This window comes from Molothrus ater, chromosome 4, assembly GCF_012460135.2.
Source record: "Molothrus ater isolate BHLD 08-10-18 breed brown headed cowbird chromosome 4, BPBGC_Mater_1.1, whole genome shotgun sequence".
In the NCBI taxonomy this organism is placed as follows: Eukaryota; Metazoa; Chordata; class Aves; order Passeriformes; family Icteridae; genus Molothrus; species Molothrus ater.
In genome coordinates this window covers 30,715,525-30,728,889 of record NC_050481.2, presented here as the reverse complement: position 1 = coordinate 30,728,889, position 13,365 = coordinate 30,715,525, and the positions used below count along the sequence as shown (strand labels likewise).

At 39.9% G+C, this 13,365-nt stretch overlaps 1 protein-coding gene across 4 annotated transcripts in view; it reads right to left on the bottom strand.

Moving 5' to 3' along the window:
* GUCY1A1 (guanylate cyclase 1 soluble subunit alpha 1) overlaps positions 1–5,153 on the bottom strand; it is a 34,924-nt gene extending 29,771 nt beyond the window's left edge. Inside the window, exon 1 of one of the 4 annotated variants that reach the window (XM_036381454.2) lies at positions 5,028–5,153. The gene's annotated coding sequence lies outside the window, so the exon portion shown is untranslated. Of the gene's footprint in view, positions 1–4,578; positions 4,678–5,027 lie in introns of those variants that run through there. The other 3 variants (XM_036381456.2, XM_054514475.1, XM_036381457.2) reach the window with 3 other exon arrangements.
* Between the last annotated feature and the right edge of the window lie 8,212 nt (positions 5,154–13,365).

The window sequence follows — 13,365 nt, the reverse complement described above, 5'->3', positions numbered from 1 at the left end:
TTTTCCCCAAAAGTATGATGTATTTTTGTTCTGAATAACTCAGAACTGGGCTGAGGAACAGATTCACTTCATAAATGTATATTTCTTTCAATTTCCATTTGTGGAGGGGAAAATAATCAAAGAATTTTAGCATGCAACGTTCTAACAAAATATTTTAACTTTATTCACAGGGAGGCAATTGGATGACTTGCATGGGATATTCCCTGTAGCTCTCTAACACAAATAGCTGTCCAAGGGCTAGATTCCACAATGCTTGATAACATCTTTGGAAGTGGTTCCAGTCTCTTCCAAGATGATACACACGTCCTTTTTCCAGATTACAACTACAGAATTGAAGCTCTCTTCCTGAGCCACTGCATGGCTGACCTATTTTCTATATGGACTTAGCTGAAACAATCAATGGGCATAGCCAAGCGTGAAGTGCAAGGCACAGCCAAACCATCCCAAGGGAGGGTTCCAGAGAGTGTGACCCACAGCCCCAAACCATCCCAAGGGAGGGTTCCAGACAGCTCCACGCCCCACAGCCCCCCACAGGAGTGCAAGTCTCCAGGCATTTCTCCCTTGCCTTAGGGCACAGAAAAAGTGGCCCTGTCACTCAAGCAGGGACAGCACAGCATTCTGTTCACAGGCAGATACACATGCATAGAAAATAGAGACAGAGGCTCTCATGAAGGAAATACCCTCTAACAAATAACACAAGGCCACAGCTTGGTTATCATCTGGGCTTAGTGCCCTCCCTGGAAGGAATTACCCTCCTGGGGTCGACTTGCACAAGAGGCTTCATTTGAATGCCTCTGCTAGCAGGGCACCATTCTCTTGGAACAGCTACTTCGAGTGTGAATAGTGAATATGCAAGAAGAAAATCAATTCACAAATTGACTTTAAGTAATACAAAGGAACTAATTTAAAGAGTCAGAGCAGTAAAATCAAGAATAATGTGTACCACAATACTGCCACTGGGAGAGTGCTTAAAAGTAGCAGTAAAGGCCTGAACCATGGAAGGGGGTATTTGAATCAAATGAGAATGTCAGTTAAAATACAATTAATCTCAATTAAAACTGAAAGCAGTAATATTCTTAGCAAGGGCATCTATTCCACTTAACAAAACTATCATATAACAGGAAACATTAATGAAAAAAAAACAACTGGAAGGGAGTATCACAAAATACTATGCTCTGATAGGGTGAAATTCTCCTAGAGACTGAAGGCCTGTGCAGGCCCTGAAGCTCAGAGAGGTGCCTGGGGTCAGAATCAATGAACAGGACGTGGTGAGGCCTCTCTGTGGTGAAGTAAAATTAATCTGTAGGGAGCATATTTGCTCTGGCTTAGGTCATGAAGCAGCAGAACAGTGAAACGTGCACTCCTACAAAAAGGGAGTTGATATCAGCTTGCTCTCAACACCACATCTACAAAAATAAATATCCTGTGTGGTGTGCCACTTCCTGGCACTGACCTACAACTGCCATCACCCGATTAGGACAACCAAAAAATTGAAGAACAGCATATCACCAAATGAGCTGCAGTCAGTACCTATGGCACAAATAAAAGGCTTAACTATAGATATTAACATGGTTTTTTCAGCTGTCTCAAAGCATGTGAATCTATAAACAAAAACGTTATACAAAATCTGCCTTTTCTGGCAAATTTTGCTGCCTTTATTAGTAAAAATTAGTTTGTTGTTTACACCATAGCTAGAAGCCCTAGTCAATTTAAGCACATGCTTAAATCCTATTGTAATTTTAAAATTAAATAGATACTAACATTCTGCCATGAACAGTGTTGCTTTGTTGAACAAAAACCAGTGCCTTGAACTGACTTAAAAATATAATATGTTCAATGATAAACTTGAATCTCTACTTGTCATATAGCTATTCATGGAAGACACACTGAATATACATCATACAGCCATACATACAGCCATACAATATACAGACATCATACAGACATATCTCAAATGGTGAAGACATGCTAGAAAGAATATTCAAAGTAATGTCAAATATGAGATTTGGCCTAATTTAATTTCAAATGCTAAAAATCTTAATTGCAATGGCAAACATCTCCATAAATGCAGTAAATTTTAAGACACGTAGACAATAAAGGTCCTTAAAAAGTAAATAGTACAAAAAGTGCCAGGACTCCCAGCAAACAAACTCTAATGTCAGGTCTCCAATGGCCCAAATTTCATTTGTTAATAAAATGTGCCATCTGCAATGCAATGATTTCTAAATAACATTACAATAAAATACTTTAAATCACGTCCTGTAGTTTCCAAGAATTTTTTAAAATAAGACTTCTTTTTCCCTATACAGAACTTTTCTTAAATGATCAAGCTTTTATAAAGAAAAAAATATATTTTTTCTTTATAAAAACCTGTCTACAGTTCTTTGTAGACAGAGAGTCTACAAAGTAGATACAAAATACAGCCATATCCACATATTTCCTTGTGGATAATCTACAACATGGCATATGCTTGCTTAGATTACTGAGGCGCTTGATTTTTAGTTCTTGGGGATTTTTTAAAGTACAATACGATTTACAGGATTTTTTGTTAAAAACTCATTTCAGTTAAGAGGAAAATAGCTGTGTTTGCTACAAATTCTATCTTGGCCTCTTGGATTACTTATTTTGAGTCTTGGTAATTTTTTTTTAGAATTTTAAACAGATGGCATTCATACTCATAATAGCACTGATATTTTATCTTTTATAGCATGACATAACCAGGTTTCGACTGCTACTGATATTTGGCATATTAAATTTTATTATCAACTCTTACTTATGTTTTGATTTCACTATGGGATCTGTTTTGAAACAGACTGTCATAGAAGGCTAAGAACAGATTTTTTTAAAGAAAGCATTAATCCCAGTAAGACAAATATACTCGAGTACTTACTTTTATGGACCCTGACTTCACATTTTTAGTGTTTTATTAAAACTTTGATTAATTTGAGTACTCAGCAAGTGAACCAGTGGAAGAGAGTGCAGCGAGACCTTGGTGAGACATTTTATTGATGTCAAAAAGGAAAAAAAACACTGTAGAACTAAATTCCTTACCTTCTCCTCCAATATTTGCCTCATGATCTTGCATTGTCATGACTCATAATAGCTGCATGCTACATATTTCCACAGAAAAAGGAAGTACAACCAGGAAATCTGAAAATGTGCTTTCCTTCTCCCTCCTTCCATACTTTTCCTGCCTGCTTTGGATCAGCATGATTCCAGTAAAAGCTTTTTTGTTTTTTTTTTTTTGCAAATGAGAGCACAACGTTTTTATATCACTGCTACAGTACTCCTCCTGCTTCCTTACAATCACCTGGTTCATTTAAGGCTCTTGCTGCTGGCAAAGCAAAGAGAACAGTCATCAGAACGTATGGCCGGATGTAGCACCCCAGAGCAACACAATCCAAGCAAGAAACTTCTCTACAATTCTCTTGCCTACAAAGAGAACATTTGTAACACATTTGCACACATTCCCGGGATGCCTGAATTGCTTATCTTCTCTGATTAATTATGTAAAATGGTCTGTTACAGGAATCTCTTCCCGGTACAGCCTGTCACCACCTTTTGTTCCTGACCCTAGAAAAGTAGTAGACCCATTTATATGATTTAAAGTGTATGTTTCCTTACGACTCCTTTTTGAAGTTTGGAAACAAATCATCTTAATTCTAACTACAAGAAAAGGGAGTGGCTCCATTGGGAGTTTTGTCTTAGGAAAAATTCTAAGATTAGACCACTTCCAAATAAGTAAAACACTTTGTTCTATTCATACAAATATAATTAAACTCTTACACTTGTTATGAAAAAAATTCCTCTGTTACATTAATCTGTAGCTCTGTATTCTCAGACTTAATAATGGAAAATCCAAGTGAATAAAAATGTTGGTTTTCCTACTAGTATTCCAAATAGCAAATGTCTGACCATCTCTCTTCAGAGCAACCACATGCAGCACAGTGTAAGCTGTAGTCCAGTGGATGTGAAAAGCCCAAATACAGCATTACAGACACACTGCAACCTTGCTTATGAGTTGTTCCCTGTTAAATCATCCTTCCAACTTAGAAAGCCATCTTACTACATCCCCAGAATAAGTGACCAGCTCTGAAAATAGAGCCATTTTAGAAGCAGCATTAGATCAAGCTTGAGACATGACGTAAGATGTTTAAAAGATGTATAAAAGATGTACAAAAGCACTCCTTTGTATATGAGAGAAAAAGTTTTCAAGTGTCTCATGATTAGAGATAGTGATGATTTTATAAAGGGAATACTAAACGTAGGCTAGTAATGCCCACTGGGCTTTAGCCACAGAAACGAACCTATTCACTCAGAAAAGGGATTATGAGCATAAAGTCTTGAAGAAATGGAAAGAAGAGGGAGGAAATTGACTGAAAAACTGCTAATCATCATGAATGCAACACAGTTTGGGGGTTCATTTATTCTTCCTAGGAAAAAGAAGTAATTGGAATAGCAGATGCAGAGATGAAGTTATTGTTAGAGCATCAAGTATGTGATGCAATATCAGGTTGGTGTCTAATTCATGAGGTGGAATGATAGAAATTGCTCTGAAAACCGAGTAAGAAACCTTACCTAAGCATAACGCAGTAACACCAGCCTGAATGGGTTTAATTAGCTCGACGAGCATCGGCAGGTCGCGAATTCTTAGAAAGCCTCACAATGCACAAAGGCCGCCGGAGTACCGCCCGTGGCTGGAGCCCTCAGCGGGTTCCCCGAGCGCCTCCAGCCCCGAATCGATCCCTGTTCCGCTCACGCCCATGTCTGGCTCGGTGCACGGCGCACACAGGGCTCGGGGCGCTGAGGGGAGAGGGCTTCCCGCGCCCCCCGCCCGCTGCCGGGCTCAGCACCGACCACCGCCCGGCCGGAGAGAGCCCCGGCCCCGGCCGCGCCCCGCGGTCAAACCGGGCGCCCCGTCCCAGCGCTGTCCAGGGTCCCCGCCGCCCCTCTCCGCGCCCCGGGCGCCGCTCGCTCCCTCCCTCCCTCGTTCGCTCCCGCCCTGCCTCCGTCACTCACTCACTCACCATGGCGCGGGGTGCCCGCGGCCGCAGCCCCGCCGAGGGGCTCTGGGCAGGCGCCGCTGCCGCTCCCCGGCGCCGCCAAGGTGTATTTGGGGAGCGGGCGCGGCGCGGCGGCGGCGGGGCCCGGCGGGAGGGGCCTCCCCGCGGGCCCAATCAGGGCGGCGGCGGGGCGGGGGCGGCGGCCGGGGGCGGCGCGATGTCCCCGCGGGTCGGGCCGGGCCGGGCCGGTCGGGCAGAGCCGTCCCAGAGCCGTGCCGGTCCCGCCGAGCGCCGCCGGAGCGGAGCGGAGCGGCCCCTGCGCGGGGACCGGCGGGGGCTGCGAGCGGGCTTCGGGCTCCCCGGTGCCCCCCGCGCCGCCGGTGCCCCCTCGCCTTGCGGCCCCCACGGGTTTGGGCTCGGAGAAATGTCAGCCTGCGCAGCCGGGAGCTCCTGTCTGCGCCTTCCGCGCCAGTGGGAACCTGTGTCACTGGGGGCACGGCGCTGTGGTTACTGACGTCTTTTCCACACTAGTATCCTTCCACATACCCTTCTGTTCGGAAACGTGTGCTGCCATATTTGCTTTATTCGCATTTTCTCTACCAGGGCTTATATTTACTTGTTGCTAGTGATATTCCGTGCAATATGTGATATATATTTTTTTACTGTGGCCTTGGAGTGCTGCTATTTAAGCTCATACCTAAGCAATGAAAGAAGGGAAATGCCTTTCCAGATAAGCTCAGAATAAAAGCATCGTTTACACAACATCGGCATATCAGATGGCCAACCTCAATTTAGAGCACAAATTCATAAAACACTCCTTGTAGAGTTGCCCAGGTCTGAAATTGTGCTCTTAATTCGTGCATGCCTCCAGAATGATAAGTCAACAAATTTTAAATCTTTACCAAAGCATTTTTATGGTATATTCACTGGATAGAACCAATGGATAGTTTTTTGGAAGCCCAGGAGGATAAATAATTTTTTTCGGGCTTGGACAATTAATAGTGACTGAGTTCACAGTAGGAACAGTTGCCTTAGCAAGTCACATGGAAACAAACAGAAACTTTCACCAGGAAAAACAGCTGTTATTAGCTGAAGAATGAGTTTGGAGCAGGACCATACCTACACAGCAAGAGAAGAGGGGTATTATTTCTTGTGGCTGACTGACTGTTGTACTTTAATAAGCTTGTGTGGAAGCAAGTGTCAAAATCAACCAAAACAAAAGTAGCACATCTCCAAGTGGTTTTGAACAGACCAACTTTACGCAATAGAAGGTATCAAACTTAAAGTGTGAACGTTTTGTTGCTTCCCTGTCAGAACTGGAAGATGGTTTAATAAATATATCTGCTTCACACCATGCTTCCCTGCCTGCCATGAAAAATAAGAGAAATCTGTCAGCTAAAGAAGTGATTAATTCCTTCAGCCACCAGTTAGTCAACTGAAAATAATCTGCCAGAGCCCAGTCTGTTGCCATTTCTGAAGTCATTGACAAGCAATATGAAACCTGAGTGATAAATAGCATAAGACTTTGTGTACCTCATAAAACTATTGCATTAATAGATAATGCACTGATGCAGTGTCTTGCCTTCAAAAACAAAAAGTAGTTTCAAGGCAAAGTGTGGCCCTGCTAATGTTTGCCCTCATTTGCAAAATACCCTAACTCCCACTTTTCAGACTCACTTTTCTTGCCTCGGGGAACCAGACATTTCTGGAAAAAAAAGCTTCTGAGCAACTGATATAAGTGAATTCCATTATCAGGTTTCTGAACCAAAAGGAGTAAGAGCTTCTGTTGCACAGAGAATTCCTATTCCAGGATGTGCCATGCAGATTTAGATATGATGATCACTGCAATGTAATCCTGCTGTGTGTGACCAGGGTGACAAATGCTGGACAAGAACAGTGAATTTAGACCTTTGGTGAGGAGCTGAATCATCAGCACACCAAGGTCTCCCAAAGTTCTTGGAAAGCCACTGTTCATCCCTGTCATTTGTTATGTGTGTACTAGCAATGACTTGCAAACTTGCACCAAATAAAACAAAGAACATGCTTAGGAATAGGATCTTGCAGTGAGTATTTGAAAGAAGAGAATAGTATTTCAAGTTATATCAATTGAAGTATTAATTAATACAAGGCAGTATTCATTTTACTTTAGTCATTGGAAAGTTAGTGCTGTAAACAAAATTAGATTAGATAAATTTCGTCCATAAGATCCATAAGATCCTACAAATACCAAAAAAGATATCACGTTTTATTTAAGGAACACTTATGTCACACTTAAAAATGGCAACATTTCCTTAATTTTCTTCCATAAAATCAAGTTCTTTTTTTTTGACCAATAAGATGGAAAGATTGTATTATATGTAATGGTGCTAAGATATATGTATAATCAAATATAAGAGCATCATAATTCAGAGCATAATTAGCACTCCTAAACTGCCATTTACTAGCATCTGCTGTATTTAATTCAAGTTCTCAAATCAGATGTCTTCAAAGAAGCACCTCTCAAATGTATCATCTCCCCCATGGCAACTGAAATTTCTGAAAATACAGAAAGCTGCAGCCCAGAGCTGTGGTGCTGAGCAGCTGATGGCTCAGCCTGGATGGCTTCAGGCACCAGCACCGTGGGGCTGGAGATGCTGGCAGACAATGGCAGAAAGAATGAGGTTGGAAGTTACCTCTGGACTTGAGCTAATCCAACCCTGCTGCTCACAGCAGGGTGAACTAGAACACATTGTTCAGCATGGTGTCCAGCCAAATTTCTAGTGTCTTCAAGGATGAAGACTCCAAAACATTTATAAACATCACATTGCAGTGTTTGAAAACCTTCACAGAAAAAAAAAAGTTATTTTCCCATATTTAAAAGGAATTTCCTGTATTTCAGTTTGTGAAATATACATCCTCCTGTCCTCCTGTCTTTGCACAGGATGCCACGGGGAAGAGTCCAGCTCCCTATTCTTTTCTCTACCATTAGATATTTATACCTGTGGATAAGATCTCCAGGAGCCTCCCTTTCCTTAGTCTGAGCTACCATAGCTGTGTCCTCTCCTTGTACATCAGATGCTGCTGTCCCTTAACCATTTTAGCAGCCTTTGCTGCACTTGCTGCAGTCAGTCCGTGTCTCTCCCTTGTGCTGGGGAGCCCAGGCTTAGACCCAGAAATTCAGATTCTTCACCGGTACTGTGTAGAGGGGAAGCATTACCTCCTGCCACCTGCTGGCTGTGCTCTCCCTAATGCAGGCTGTGTAATGTTTATGGCAGCCTAAAATGATCCTTTTTGCATTTACCACTGACAGTAGACATTGCATTGCTGCAAATGTGCAGTGCTCCAGGTAGAAGTCTGCTTGGCTGTAGTGCTCATTTGTGTTTTTGCTTGTGAAGTCAATCTGGTCAATCAGAGTCCTCATGGATTCCCTGGCTCGTTCACCTCTAGTTGGTGGATTATTTAATTGGTGGATTACTGAACCAATAATAAAGGGGTGATGTGGCTGTGCTGTGCATCCTTTTTCAAGGCATGGACAAACTTAATTCTTGCCTTAACTATAATGCTTGGCTTTGTAGCTTTGATTCTTTTTATTTTTCTTTTCTTTTTTTTTTTTTTTAATCATGCTTCTTTTTTTGTAATTAATTTCTATCCCACTGTGTAATGATGCATTTTCAGGACTGCCATGTAATGGTGTTTGTTGGAGTCTCCCATGAGAAACTCATTACCTTTCCACTCCAGTGCAGAGGAGATGCACACAACACAGAAAGGGGACAGTCACCTAATCCATGGCACTACTAATCAAATCAGGGGTTACACAACAGGAGGTGAGAATTAAGCTTGAAGATGGATGAAAATTTGAAAAACTGAAAAAAACTCTGTATCATTTACTGTGCCTTTTTAACGGCCTTCTAAGATCAATCTAGGTGCCAAAAGGTGTGATGCCAGCTGAAGAGTGAATTTAGTGTTGTACTATCTAAAAAACATATGGACTGAGATTAATTGTGGGGTTTTTATATCTCTGCCACCTGGTTAATATTCTTTTGTTGGTTCTTGCTATAGGAAGTTGAAAACACAGTGGAGGACATACTACCACTGATGTATCTAAAGGCATCTTACCAAATTCAGAAGCATCAAATTCAGAAGAGGTTTCAGTGATTTATCCACACCTAACTCAATATGTCCCTTTCTGGACAATATTAAATCCTCTCAGTTAGAAATCACTCTTATTTAAGGTTCATAAATTCCTTCTTCAGGAATGTGTGTCATGCTGTTTGAAAATATATGAAAAGTGTACCAATGTTAGATGTTTTACCTTCAGTCTTTTTCACCGAAAGACTCCCTTTTCAAATGGTACTTGTCATTTTCTCACAGTTATTCAGCCATGATCAGTCAGATCTGTGTATTTATCAGGATTAATGTCTGTATTTTCAACAAAGAAAGGTTTGTACAATTTCAAGTCTGCCTTGAAGAGGAGTTTTTTCAATGAATTAATAAAAGCACAGGTTCCCTCTTCTTTCATGGACTTCGTACACCTGCAAGCAAGCTGTCCTAGAACAAAAACTTTCTGAAGATAAAAAGAATTTTGTGTTTCTACTGAAAGTTTTCTTGGTAAACTGCTGTTTCCTGGAGGGTAGATTAGATTTACTATGTGTGTTCTAACAGTATGTCTGTATCTTGTGTACAGAAATACAATTTTGTGAAGTTCTCACGGTAAATTACCATGGAAAGTCACAAGGATGTTACAAAGTTGTAACAGCAGTGACAGATAAATAGGATTCTTGGTTTTCATTTTCAGTGGAAGATAGAGGCAGTCAGACTTCCTGTGGAAACATCTTCCAGCTGGATTTGCTTTCTTGCCCAACATTCTTATTTTTAGTTGAAAGATGGGTGTAAAGCTTGTTTGTACTGATCAAGTATTAATACCTCTTTTTAGGCAAGGAAGCCGTGATATTTGGCCAGATGATAAAATTATTTCATTTATGAAGTCATATTTAGGAAACTATCAATTTTAAATACAAGTTCCATCTTGGGTAATTGAAAAAATCTTTGCATCCTCCTCTAACTTAAATTGTTATGGCATCCTTCCTGTCCTGAGCGAGTTGTTATGAAATCTTTGTCCTGTGTTGTACTAAACATTGGCTATGCTTATGATGTGTGATCCTGAATAACTTTTAAGTTCCCTGGAATGACCTGGCAACACCCTGACTTTGTCATGGACGAGCTCTGCAAATGGATTCTTTCCCACTGTGGCTTGATTTACATGAAAGGAAGCCTAGGCAGGCAGGCAGGCAGGCTGGCAGCAGGAAAGCAGCTGCAGAGTGCTTTGAAAGGGAGCACGAAGCTCAGGGAGCAGGAGTGCTGGGAGCAAACATCATCAAGTGCATGTGTGCTGCAACATGTTTTAGCCCTTTTCACATTTTATAATCACATTAGGGAATTGATTCTTGCAGGCATAAGAATTCAAATCTAGAAAAAGTTTCATAACTAAATAAGCTCAGTTTTGTGAAATGTTTGATTTATATACTATAGTCCACTGCTGTGGACTTTCTCTGCTACCCATTCTTCACAGTCTCTGAATATGAGCTTCATTTAGCTGTGAAAATGATGTGAGAAGAAAAAACCCTGTGCAAAAGTTGGCAGTCACATTTGAGGCATTCAAATTATATGCTGTTTTAGCAATATTGAAAATAAGTTCAAGTGTAGTTCTTGTGCATAAAAGTAGTTCTCATTCAATATTTCAGTCTCTGATCTTCTAAATTCGATAAAGTTTTGTAACTGTGTAATTATAAAAAGTGCTTGTTTGTTTTTATTAAGAAGGTTCTGTTTGCATTATGTTAAGTATGATGGATTCCAGCCATTTTTCACTTGTTTGGATGCTGTGAGAGGACAAATATATGCTAACATCCTAGTTCCTATACATATTCTCTCTCCATTTTCTATAGAAATTATTGCTCATGAAAATATTCTTGAAGAAGCTCTGGAAGTTCCTCTTTTAGATACTGTTATGCAAACATCTGGATCTACCCTTGATTTTGTGAGGAACTATTGTGAGTAGTTAAAGGACACTATTCTGGAAATCCTATAGTGTCAAAAGGAAATGGAATACAGTACTGTATTTTCATCACTGGAAAAGCAAGAACATTTGCAAATAAAACTAGTTTGACCTCTGTTTTGCAAATGTTAGTTTGTATAGATAAATATTTCTCTTTTATTCTAATTACTTACCATGACAAATGCTTACTGACTGGCAAACCAGTACTGTAGGTATGGCTTTCTTCTTTTTAGTTTTTATTCCTGGATCATTTTGGTTTGCAACTTCTTAGCATGGTCTGCACAGAGTTAAAATATAATGGGCTACTTACAGGGCAAAGGTGTTATCATAATCAGAATCTAGCTCTCAGCAGTTGCTACTGCATTCTGGAAATTTTGAATAGACTCATCATGCTACTAAAAACTGCTTGGAGTTGTCTCTCTAATTCATCATAAAAAAGTCTGCAACACCTCCCCTCCACTGCCGTGTTGTTTTGATATTAATAAATGCAAATAAATATTAAGCTACAGTGACCTCATTAATCTCAAGTTATCTAGTCAGACAAATCATGACTAGAAAATGAAAACTTAGCTTAAAATTCATAGGGAGAAAAGAAACAGTTCTGTCTTTTTCATGTTGGGATTTTGTTTTGTTTTTTTTTGTTTTGCCTTGTTTTTTGTTTTTGTTTGTGTTTTTTTTATGAAAAGTAGAAAAAAAGTAAAAAAAGAACCTCTTTCTTACAGGACTACACACATGCAGGCAATTATCACCTGAATTTGACATATTAAGCATATTTAGAATTGATTTCCTACAAAGTAAAATGTTGATTTCTCACTGCCTCCCCCCCAAATATATGGGCGTCTTTTCATCACTCTTAAACTTCCTACAGTAATTCTTTTCTACATCTTGGCAGAAACCTTCTATCTTATGTTAAATGAGAACATTTGTCATTATCCCTTCACCTCTCACTTGTATTCATAACAAAGAATTAGTTCCTTGCAGAGCATATTGTCCTATAATGAGCCTGACACTCCTTTTGTTCTGTAGACCTTTCCATGGAATAAGTCTATGAGTAGATTCTTTGTATTAAATCAGTACAAAGTAGCATGCTCTCAGTTTTGAATAGATAAATATGATAATAAGACAACAAAAGAATGAAATCTGAAATTGACTCAATACAATGACTAGAAACAGAATAAGAAAAAGAGAAAAGAAGCCATGTTCTGAAAAGCCAGCAAAAAAGCTACCTGGCAAAAGAAAAAAAATATATGTAAGAATAAAAAAATTTGTGAATTTCATAAAAGAGAAGCTCCACTGAGTTATTTTATTCTTTTGCCCCCGAATTTCCAAGTCCGTACTTATTAGCTGTTCTATGAAAATTTCCACTGCTAGATTACACCAAGTGCCACTGCTCTTACTGCCAGAAGGCATTAATAACTATGTGCCTGCACTGCCTAGGCTTGTTCTGTTCAAAGTAACACTCATAAAGTTGATGAGGAGAAATTTAAAAGCTTCTAAAGCGGTTTTTGATTTTGCTATTCTTATAATAACTAGTTTATGAGAAAGATCTTGAAAGTTAGAGCTCTCTGATAGAGGAGTTTTGCACAGCTGGATCGTGCATCCTTAAATCTGAAGTAAAAATGTCCTTCAGCCAGCAGAGTAAAAGGCATTCTTCCTCAAAGAGCATACATATACATCATTTACACCTGTTAGCTTCATCACTTCCCCTAGGACTTGTTCAGTATCACTAGGTTTAACATGATCTTCTTGAGGTAGTTCCTTAGGTGGAAAGATATTAAGAAAGCAGAGTCAAAAGTACATTTGAATATGTTTGTAATAATTTCAAATTACTTACTTAACATTAAGGACCAAAACCCCACAAAGCACACGCCTGGTTTTGCAGACACATGCACCAATTCTCACTGTCCTTCTACACACCCACGTGCTGCCATCAGCATCACCCATGACATTTCCTGTAACAGAACCACAGCTCCTTTACCACGAGTCTGAATTAAAAACAAACAAACAAACAAAAAATTATTTACTTTAAAACCTGTTTTAAAAGTGAAAATGTGGATGGTGGAAAATCCCTTTGATTTCCAGTTGTTAATATTCCCTCTAAGGAAATGAGCATGCTTCAAAGACATCACGGACAGCATCACTGTGTACTAAGTTATCTACAAAGCTATGGATTTTTCAGTTAGACAGGAATTATATAAATATCACTGTAGCTTAACTAGTATTATTTGTGGTGGCATGTTAAAGATTGTCTCTTTATAAAAGCTTTTCTAACCTCAGAAGTGTATTTCATTGTTTTTCCTGATGAAGAAAAGCACAAATAGACCCCACAAA